This window comes from Lytechinus variegatus, chromosome 7 (assembly GCF_018143015.1).
Source record: "Lytechinus variegatus isolate NC3 chromosome 7, Lvar_3.0, whole genome shotgun sequence".
In the NCBI taxonomy this organism is placed as follows: Eukaryota; Metazoa; Echinodermata; class Echinoidea; order Temnopleuroida; family Toxopneustidae; genus Lytechinus; species Lytechinus variegatus.
The window spans coordinates 18,152,396-18,165,007 of NC_054746.1; positions in this window are offsets into that span (position 1 = coordinate 18,152,396).

Consider the following 12,612-nt stretch of genomic DNA (forward strand, 5'->3'; position numbering starts at 1 on the left):
TCCCTCGATAAAGTTCAGTTTTTCTTCTTTATTTGATACATGACTTCTGGGCAATTCAATAAGATATGTACGTCCGACACCCTATTTGTGGGACTTTCATGAAATTTTCTGTCCCTGATTTCTTGTTCTTTTGACAATCTGTAATGCTCTAAAATGACTAGATTTGGTCAGTTTATAAAGTGAAGTAAAACTTGAGAAAAATGGGGGTCGGATTTACAAAAAGGTTGATAATTTTATGGAATTGCCCTTATGTTATATCAAGTGTAAGTATCGATGAGCAATAAGGGTAAAGCAGTGTGGGGAAAATATAATGTGTACCTCCCCCCCCCAGAATGAATGCGAGGGAGCACAGCTCTTTCTCTCTCCCTCTCTTTCTCTCTCTCTCTTTCTCTCACCTCACCTGAACAAGTTATCTTTGTCCCATTTAAGCTCTGAGTTGTCTTCCGATAGGTGCTTTTCCATAATATTGGTGCTTTTTACTTCTAGTGCTATTTTTGTTTCGATAAAAACATAAAATGGGCCAAACTTTATTGTTCTGCCACCTTATATGATATATTTTTTTCAGGTATTATATTGACTCATTACATGTTAAAAGTATGATGCCAGCATTAATTGATTAAAAATTTCCACACACAGACTTTATACTACAGGGGCGGTATTCTGAACATTGTCTTTTCTCCATATTTTATCTTATCTCAGAGATATGACAAAATCGGTATTCTGGTGGATGTCATAACTTTTGTCACAAAAATTGTCATAAATTTTGTCTCTTCTCTTTAGCGCGCAGCAAAAATATGCGGCTTTAAATGCGCGTAATCCTTTTATACAAGCAAAAGATATGACAAAAGTTATGACAGGGGGGTAGCAGTCATAAATTTTGTCATATCTTTTAGTACCAAATATCCCGATACCCTGCCGACTGAATGTCAAGCAAATAATTGTATTATTTAGATTAGATTGTGGTATTAGTTTCACTCATCTTCCATGACAATTTTCAAAATTATTTTTTCATGCTACAATTAGTTAGGCCCTACATATTTATTCCTCCTTTTTTTCTCTGTTTTCCTTACTTTTCTACTTCTCCTTTAAAATTCTTCACAGCTCCCTGTCTCTCTTTGTGATTAAGCGCATCAATATACGCGTAGTTGCGCGATGCCAGCAACTGTTTTGGGGATACGCCCTACCTGCCACGGGGCTTTCCTATTGGCTAGAAGGGCTCCAACTGGGAACTAACGATTATTTTGATTGGTTCGCTTCCAAAAAGATGGGTGGGAACTTTGAGAGATATGACAGGGAAAAGACAATGTTCAGAATACCGATTTGTGACAATCATAGCGGTGTCACATCTCGGAGAGAAATGACAAAATTTATGACAAAAGTTATGACAGAGTTACAGAATACCACCCCAGGTTTCTTGATCAGATAATGTATTGCCCAAGTTCGACTTGTATCGCTTGAGTCTCTGACGAGGGTGGTTTTCTTTTGATATAAAACCTCTATATTCATATCATTATCATGCTGGCCAAATATTGCCAAACTAGACAAGGTCTTGATTTGAGTTACTCAGGAGAGAGTATGTGGGAGAAGCTTGTATCAGTGAGTTTTTTTTTTAAATATTTATTATGTATTATGTTGAACACAAGAATAGGTCACCAGTCCTTCCTAAAATGGTGTGTAAAGTACCAACAGCTTTATGAACGTCCCTGGCCTCAGATCCACCCCTGCTATATTATACCTTGAATATTAATAATCTTAATAAAGAAAGAAGCTTGTCTTTCACTGTGGACGAGACTATTGCCATGTTCTGAACTTAAACCATGGTTTTAAGTTAGTCAATCTCTATAATTAGATATCAATTGATCATCACATTTGGCATTCAAATCATTACAAACTGTCTTGAAATGACAAAATACAATACTTTTTTTTAAACCATTAAAACATAGGAAGGATCTCAGTAGATACGAGAAGCGCTATAGCATAAGCAAATTCTTGACACTTTGAGCCTTTATGTTTACAGCTCAGCACAACATGCATTTGTTACTTCAGTGTTTGTAACACTTGCCTAATCGGTTTGTGTGTTCAAAGTTCATTAGTATCGCCCACTTTTCATCATTATAAAAGCTTTACCAGACTTTTATACAACTTTTAAAGTGTGTACGCCTTATAAACATGGACGCATGAACAATATCCTTAGCTATTTATTTCTTTGACACTCTACTTTTCAATTGGCTTTGAAATAGATGTATAATTTACATCTGTAGACAAGTGTAAGCCTACTCATTAAATATCTATATTGGGCATTATGAATATTTGTGTTTTATGGTTTCTTGTTGAGTGTATATGGGATAAATGTCAAACATTTAGAGCAACTTTGTTTAGACATTTAAAAATGTTCATGTAGTGGTCTTACCTTGTTTTCACTTTTTAATTATACTTTTTATTTCTACTTAATGAAATGAAATATATCAAGGAAGTGTCACAAAAGCTTGTCTAAGTTTCGTAGTTTAACTTTCTTAGCTATTTAAAAATCAAAATGAAAGTAATAAAAAACGGCTATGGTTAAGAGAGAAATAGTTTACACTGTTAAAGAAAAACTGATTTTACAGAAAACCCCAGAAGATTTTGCAGAAAGCAATAACAGAATCATTCTGTAAATTCATAAAACAGGAATTTTTCTGCAATTTAACAGAAAGGGTCTGTTTAAAAAGGGGAAAAGGCTGTTCTATTAAAGGAAGGTAAGGTTCCATACACCAAATACCAATTTCCTGTAAGATTACGCAATCTGGTAAGATTACAGGTGTTCTTGAGACTCTGCTGCAGGAACTTCTTTTATTTTAAGGATAAATTTTCTAACAGTGTAGAAAGGGAAAGGTATTGCATTAGGAATTTTAAAAAAGAGGGAAAATTAGTGAGAGAGATGGAGAGGGGAGGGGGATAACTGAAGCCTAGTGGAAAATACTTAAAAGGAGATATTGGAATAAAAAATATAGCTAAGGAACAAAAAATACTTCTCAGAAAATGAGAAAGAGAAAGATTGTTTTATGTGCAGATAAAGTGAAATAAGAGAGAAAACAAAAAGATTGGGGATAGGTGTTAAACAGGAATTGAGGAAGAATGAGGAGAAGATGAAAAATAAGACCAAGAAATATGGGAGAGGATGAAAACCCTGGAGAAAAGGAAGAAGTAGGAGAATGAGACAAAAAATAGATGAAAAGGGAGGAGAGAATGAAGAATAAAGGAGACCACAAAATATAAATAGAGGAAAAGGAAGGAGAAGAGAAAGAACTTATTTCCCTATTGCCACTCATTTAAAACCCCATTCCAATTTGGAAATCGGATATTTAAATAGTATGATATGATATGATTATGTTACCATGGTGATTGATAGTGATGATGATGATGATGCCCCCTCAATTAAGTGATTAACTTAGGGTCACCGCCACGTACCCCGAATCTTCCGAAATTGCCTCTTATGACGATTCATTGAACTAGAAAGAACACAGTGTCACACTGGCCCGTATTCCGAAGTCGGGTTTAACTAAAACTCAGGTTTAAAGTTGTGGGTTAAGTATGCGAGGCCAAAAGTATCACAATTTTTAAGTTGTATGTTTCTTATGTTTACTTTGGTCTTTCCTGATTCATCGATGGTGAAGACAATCATCTATTTATACTTCCTACACAATTATGAATGATTTGAGAGCCGAATGAGCTGAAGTATGATATCTCCACTGTTAGTGATTATGTAACAATTGGCTGTCCATACTTAAACCACAACTTTAAACCTGAGTTTAAGTTAAACCCGACTTCAGAATACGGGCCATTGTGCTCGAATTCAGAAATGTGAAGATGATCATGTTCACATGCACTGTAGACACCTCATGGGTGGGACTGTTCACAGCGTGTTCACATAGTCGACTATGTTTAATATGTGATTCACTCTGTTGAAATGCTCAAATTTAACAGTGTGAAGGGGATATCACATTGTGTTTCACACTATGAAGACATTGTGGCACACACTGTGGGACATTGTTCTTTCCTGTAGGATGATGATGATGATGACGATGATGGTGATGATGATGATGGTGATGATGATGATTATGATGATGGTGATATGTTGATAATGATGGTAATGATATGATGATGGTAATGATGATGATGGTAATGATGATGATGGAGATGATGATGATGACGATGGTAATGATGATGGTAATGATGATGACGATGATTATGATGGTGATGATGATGATGATGGTGATGATGATGATTATGATGATGGTGATGTTGATGATGATGGTAATGATATGATGATGGTAATGATGATGATGGTAATGATGATGATGACGATGGTAATGATGATGGTAATGATGATGATGACGATGATTATGATGGTGATGATGATGATGATGGTAATGATGATGATGGTGATGATGATGATGACGATGGTAATGATGATGGTAATGATGATGACAATGATTATGATGGTGATGATGATGATGATGGTGATGATGATGATTATGATGATGGTGATGTTGATGATGATGGTAATGGTATGATGATGGTAATGATATGATGATGGTAATGATGATGATGGTAATGATGATGATGGAGATGATGATGATGACGATGGTAATGATGATGGTAATGATGATGATGACAATGATTATGATGGTGATGATGATGATGATGGTAATGATGATGATGGAGATGATGATGATGACGATGGTAATGACGATGGTAATGATGATGATGATGATGGTGATGATGATGATTATGATGGTGGTGATGTTGATGATGATGGTAATGATATGATGATGGTAATGATGATGATGGTAATGATATGATGATGGTAATGATGATGATGGTAATGATGATGATGGAGATGATGATGATGACGATGGTAATGATGATGGTAATGATGATGATGACGATGATTATGATGGTGATGATGATGATGATGGTAATGATGATGATGGAGATGATGATGATGACGATGGTAATGACGATGGTAATGATGATGGTAATGATGATGATGACGATGATTATGATGGTGATGATGATGATGATGGTGATGATGATGATTATGATGATGGTGATGTTGATGATGATGGTAATGATATGATGATGGTAATGATGATGATGGTAATGGTAATGATGATGATGGAGATGATGATGATGACGATGGTAATGATGATGGTAATGATGATGATGACAATGATTATGATGGTGATGATGATGATGATGGTAATGATGATGGAGATGATGATGATGACGATGGTAATGATGATGGTAATGATGATGACGATGATTATGATGATGATGATGATGGTGATGATGATGATTATGATGATGGTGATGTTGATGATGATGGTAATGATATGATGATGGTAATGATGATGATGGTAATGATGATGGCGATGATGATGATGACGATGGTAATGATGATGGTAATGATGATGATGACGATGATGATGGTGATGATGATGATTATGATGATGGTAATGATGATGATGATGATGGTGATGTTGATGATGTGATAATGGTACTGATATGATAATGGTAATGATGATGGCAATGATGATGATGGCGATGATGATGATGACAATGGTAATGATGATGATGGTAATGATGATGATGACGATGATGATGGTGATGATGATGATTATGATGATGATAATGATGATGATGGTGATGTTGATGATGATGATGATGGTGATGATGATGATGATCATGATGGTGATGATGACAATGATGATCATGATGATGATCATGATGATGATCATGAAGATGACAGTGACGGAGATGGGTGTACGTTTTTTTTTTTTGTTTCACACTATGAAGACATTGTGGCACACACTGTGGGACATTGTTCTTTCCTGTAGGATGATGATGATGATGATGGTAATGATATGATGATGGTAATGATGATGATGGTAATGATGATGATGATGACGATGATGGTGATGATGATGATGGTGATGATTATGATGATGGTGATATGTTGATAATGATGGTAATGGTGATGATGGTAATGATGATGATGGAGATGATGATGATGACGATGGTAATGATGATGGTAATGATGATGATGACGATGATTATGATGGTGATGATGATGATGATGGTGATGATGATTATGATGATGGTGATGTTGATGATGATGGTAATGGTATGATGATGGTAATGATGGTAATGATGATGGCGATGATGATGATGACGATGGTAATGATGATGGTAATGATGATGATGACGATGATGATGATGGTGATGATTATGATGGTAATGATGACGATGGTGATGATGATGATATGATGATGGTAATGATGATGATGGTAATGATGATGGCGATGATGATGATGACGATGGTGATGATGGTAAAGATGATGATGATGATGGTGATGATGATGATTATGGTAATGATGATGATGATGATGATGATGATGATGCTGATGATGGTGATGTTGATGATGATGATGGTGATGATGGTAATGATATGATGATGGTAATGATATGATGATGGTAATGATGATGGTGATGATGATGATGGTAATGATGATGATGACGATAATGATGATGGTGATGATTATGATGATGGTAATGATGATGATGATGATGATGATGATGATAATGATGATGATGGTAATGATATGATGATGGTAATGATGATGATGGTGATTATGATGATGGTAATGATATGATGATGGTAATGATGATGATGGTAATGATGATGGCGATGATGATGATGACGATGGTAATGGTGATGATGGTAATGATGATGATGACGATGATGATGGTGATGATGATTATGATGATGGTAATGATGATGATGATGATGGTGATGTTGATGATGTGATAATGGTACTGATGTGATAATGGTAATGATGATGGTAATGATGATGATGGCGATGATGATGATGACAATGGTAATGATGATGATGGTAATGATGATGATGACGATGATGATGGTGATGATGATGATTATGATGATGATGATGGTGATGATGATGATGATGATGATGATGGTGATGTTGATGATGATGATGATGATGATGATGGTGATGATGATCATGATGGTGATGATGATGATGATCATGATGGTGATGATGACAATGATGATCATGATGATGACAGTGACGGAGATGGGTGTACGTTGTTTTTTGGGGAGCGATGCATCATGATGAGCACTAAAATATCAATGATGGGTGATGACAATTTAGCAAATCACATGAAGAGGAGCGAGGGGAAGATGAAGAATAAGAAATTCATATTCCTTTTAAAATTAGATGAAATATAAGGTGATCTCTAATTATGAACATACATTATTCAATAATTACCGATCGGTACTCCATTCTAATGTATAAGTACAGTGACATTTGATAGGGAAATTATGTTATATAAAAGAAATCAACGCAACTAATGTGGGTAAGAGAAGCGAATGAACTATATTACGTGAACATTTGAAGAATAAAAAAGAGACTTAATGAAAACTGTAATAAAGAATCTCTTTGAAATTGAGAAAGCATTATCAGCGAGGACTACAAAGAAAATGATTTTTGCCTTAATTCAACGGAGATCAGGGGGAAAACCATTCAGTGTCACTCTTCAATACGGTAAAGAAATTTCTTTCAGTATTGGCTCCTTCCGCGATTTAAGAGAAAACAGAAAAGGGCAAGTACATAGGGAGAGGGGGGGGGGGGGGGGGTGAGAGAATCAGAAGAGAAGGGGGGCAGAGAGAGGAGGGAGAGAAGGGGGTCAAAGTAGTTTATTCGATATAATGATTAAAAATGGCGCGATAGTAGAGATGAAAGTGATGTCGTTTCGGGTGAAAATTATCTAAAGTATCTGATGTTAGTGACGACGACGCTGATGCTGATGACGACAAAGGTGGTAAAGTGATTATAATGGTATATAATGATGGCATAGTGGTGGGGTGGGGTCATGGTGGTAATTTTTTGTTTGTTGTTTGATTTTTCATCACCTTAAAGTTCAAAACAATATTTACATTGACAAAAATGGTGTCAAATTTGCTGATAATTATACATAATAGTAGCTTAGCATAAACAAAATATTTTTTTCAAGCATTTAGTCCCTTAAATAACACAGGAGATAGTTCATTGAAATAAAACGCAGCTTGAAATAAACCGTTCATATTAACAGAATAAGACCTAACAATAATAAATAAAAACTTTGGCCTGTAGCATATTAAAAAAGAAATGTAAGCATCGTTTGCATCTTAAATGAAATTAAAGGCCTCATGTACAAACATATTAAGAGCATTTTGAATAAATAACATTAAGAGTACTTTGTCTTTGAGAGAAATAAAATAACGCCCTGAACATGTGGAATTACCACTGATTAACATTTTATAGTTCAGTCAAGTTGGTCCTTATTGTCAAATCTGTAAAATTTGAAATAATATGTACTTCAAACAAAGAAACAAAAGAAGTAGTGAGGGACATCATCGATTCTCTCATTTGCAAATGACTAAATTGTGCATATAACATGTATAACTACTATTTTTTGTGAAAAATAAGTGAAACTTTAAAATGTCACAACTTTCTTATTTTACATCCGATTTTGATGAAATTTTCTTCAGCATTATGCTTGTCTGATTTTTCTCTGATTCAAATCAACATTTTTCTGAGGTGAACTTGACCTTTAAAAAACACACACACATACACCTAAAAACATTTCTGTTCAATTATATATAACTTCCTTTTTAAAAAAAAATCATGAAAAGCGTCTTGTGCGCTCTACAGAGTGGATTTGACATTGTACAAGTGCAATGTATTATCATTATTATTTTCATGATAAGAGAAATGGGAGAAAATGAAGCGTAAAGCTCATGATCGAATAGTATGTACGCGAATAAAAATGAAAGAGGAAGATCACATAATAGTAGCAAGGATTTCTGCTTGAAATATAATTGTAGGCCTGAATTAGAATAAAACTGACTAAAATGGGTTTTCCCTCAAAGGTAGTAGAATCAAGAACCATTCAGGGGTCCCTGATCACCAGAGGAAATACTCTGTTCACAACGGGCGACGAATACTAAAATAACTGAATAGTCTATTGTGATAACATATATCTATGGTGGAGCAAAAGAATTGTGAAGCCCTTTGTTAGCACAAGGAAAAGACGCCATATACCAAGGGGTGGCATTACGGGGGGGGCAGGGGCGAATGCCTCCTGTTATTTTTCAAGTGGTGGCAAAACAAAATAAGGAGAGAAAATAACAAAGGGAGGGGGAGTAGGAGAGAAGAAAGAAAAACATAAAAAGTTAGGTATAGGTCGTGTCACTATGTTGTTGCATCCTTCCTCTATAAAGATATTCTGGCAACCCCGTTCTTACCCCCTTTACCCAATAGTTTGAAGTGAACAATCAATAAAAAATATTAATGAAATGATATAGATTTAATCCAATGCGGTAAAATAAAAATGGGAGACATATATGCTCATGCGTACATAAATTAGCCAATCGAAAAGTAAGACGAATCTACAGGAATTTGATAAAATTCTATTCACTGTGATATAATTTCTTCAAGACACCGTTCTGTCATTAGCAAACCAGTATTTCTCAGCGAATCAAATTCAAGAATTTAACCATTTTATTCTTTCAGTGATTAACCCGAGTGGGTACTACATTGGATGCCCATGTGGATAAAAGTAGGGAAGATCGGTGAACAGAAATGCTGACATGCAAAACATCTTCACGCGCCTGTTCTGATATTTCATTTAATCTATACCCACACTCCCATCCAGTTAGACTGCTGACACATTGATTGCCAACATTGTAAGCCAGGGGTAAGTATAGTTTTTCTTATCATTATTATAGGCCTATAACGTTACTAATTTCAAGTGTACCGATCGAGTCATACCCACACAACGGATTTCCATTAATACACCAAACATCAAAGTAGAATATGTGAATTTTTTTTTTCCCAACGAATTCTCAAGTAATTACTATACCAACAGTTTTTTAACTTAATCAGCATCTGTTGGTTACATTTTGCCCATTACATTAAAGTTCTCATGAAAATATATATTTTTTATTGATATTTTAGAACAAAGATTATATACATCAGAAAGTTAAAGGGATTAAAAATTAACAGAGACAAAAGAAATGATGATAAGAAGAAGACAACGGGGGGGGGGCTATAATTGATACTTTGAATACAAATGAAGTTCTAGCCTTTTTTTTTTCTTTTTTTTTTACTTGAATTAGATTTTATTAAACGCATAGTTTTTGAATTATTGTAAGGGTATTTCTAACAGATTTTTTGACAGCATGATTTGTCTTTCCTTATATAATAATAAAAATGATAATATAGGTATATCTTCAGTTTCGAAAACTGTTCTACCAGCGGGCCCTGCTATTATTATAACAGGGCCCGCTGCTATATTTATCCTTAAATGAAATAATGTACGGAGTCTAATTTCATGGGATGCATGAATTTGATTGTTGAGAATATGTATTTCGTAAGAAATCTTGGAAATATTGAAAACCAAGCAATGTGATATGATAAGTGAATAAATAAAAAAAAATGTTTAAAGTTTTTAAAAGGAAAAAACAATGTAGCAGAAAGGGCATAATATCCATCACCTGTACGTTAAGTCTTCTCTTGCAACTTATTAAAACAAATTTTTAAGTTTACCTTGATTTTCCCCCCAAAAAACCTATGCAGTAAGTCAAATATGGCAATATGAGAGTGCTGTATACAGTAAATACTGTAGCATCATGAGTTATACCATTGAGATGTATTTCATAGTTTAATCGTAGAGGACGATATTTTTATGTAGTGATGCTTTGCGATACTTTGAAAAGTACGTCAGTTCGCTGGGAGCTGCGGTGGCGTGCGGTTGTAAGATGTAAGCTCCAAATAAATCAAGTTGAACTGTATACTGAATATCTCCCAAGTTGCTTCATTTGCATGATTGAGGGTGAGTGAGCGGGGGATCTGGTGTATTTCAGAGGAGTGAGAGAGTGTGCACGTTGCACAATATACTTCAAAAATTTGTGAGCGAACCTGCCCAAAAAGAGATATATAAGTAAAAAGAAGCGTGGACCGGGTTCTGGAGACTGCGAGACGGCAGAACGCTACCCCCGACAGGGCCCGGTTACGCCACAATACTATAGGGAATGACACATTGAAATTTAATTTATACAAAGTCATGCATATTACCAATCGATTTGAGATTTTCTTGGTTATAAAATCTATTTGCCCATCGAAGATTACAGTCCAGTAATGCTTCAAGAAAAGTAAAAGCATATTTGATTTTGAAAAATAAATATTGAGTTAATACTAAAAGACATTTCTTCAAGGATGATTGACCGTAATTCTTATTTTGAAATATACAAAAAAAATGTTTTACTAAGATTGAGTAAAAGTTTATTTGCATTAAACCATTTTTAAGCACTAATAGTATTTCTTCATCGATTTTGTATTCAACATTTTCCAAAGCAGACTGCTAATAAATGAGAGTTGTATCATCGGCATACATATATATTGAAAAAACATGGGAAGATTGGGTCAAATCATTGATGTAATTTAAAATAGTAACGGATCGAGATTGGATCCCTGTGGCACTCCACGTGAAATACAGTGAAATCAGAAGAAGACATGTTAAACAGAGTATATTACAAATGATTTTTTATGTAGCTTCAATTAAAAAAAAGTTAAAAGTGGTACCACCTATCCCGTAATGATGTAATTTTGACAAAAGTATCGAATGGTCTCCCTTATCGAATGCTTTTGATGAATCCATAAAAAATACCAAAAACAAGATTTCTTATTTTTAATTGCCATTGCCACTTTGCCCTGCAAATTAACTAAAGCATGTGTGGTTGAGTGATTACGTCTGAATCCAAAATGACAATCTGAGAGTAATATTTTTTGTAAGAAAATCATAGACTCGATTATAAACACATTTTTCTAATAATTTTGATATACAGGGCAACAAAGATATAAGTCGATAATTCTGAAATAATGACAATCATCTTTAAAAAAACAGGGATAATTTATGCCATTTTAAGTTTGCTTGGAAATGTACCATTTGATAATGATATATTGAATAATTATATAAGGCTTAGTATTCAAAATCTTTACATTCACAAATTGTGTACATTTCGAGTTTTAGATTTCATGAACCTGGAATTTTTTGTTTCCTAAAAAATTACCTGGAAAAAGTCTCGGTTCCCCAAAGACATAAAGTAGAACAAAGGAAGGAGATATGTGAAAAGAAAGGAATACAGAAAAGTGGATGAATAAATTGCTATTATATCAAATTCATTTACCCTTTTCACATGTTTAAATTCCTATCTTTTATATATTATCGCTCTCGCTCTCATCGTGATTTCTTCAATATTGTATCATTTTCAAATAATTAAGCTTGGTGTAGTCATTCAAAGTACATGTAAGCCTTTTATGGCATATCACACAGAGAACAGAAGTGGGGGCTAAGCCAAAAGTCCCCCCCCCCTGTTCCAATATTAGCTGAAAGTAGCAATATTAATTCACAAATTCAATCTCTTTCTTTTAGGTTCTTTTACGTGTCATAATGTCCATGGATCTCACTAGGTTTGTGCAACTACTGTATCTTTCTGTCTCATTAGCA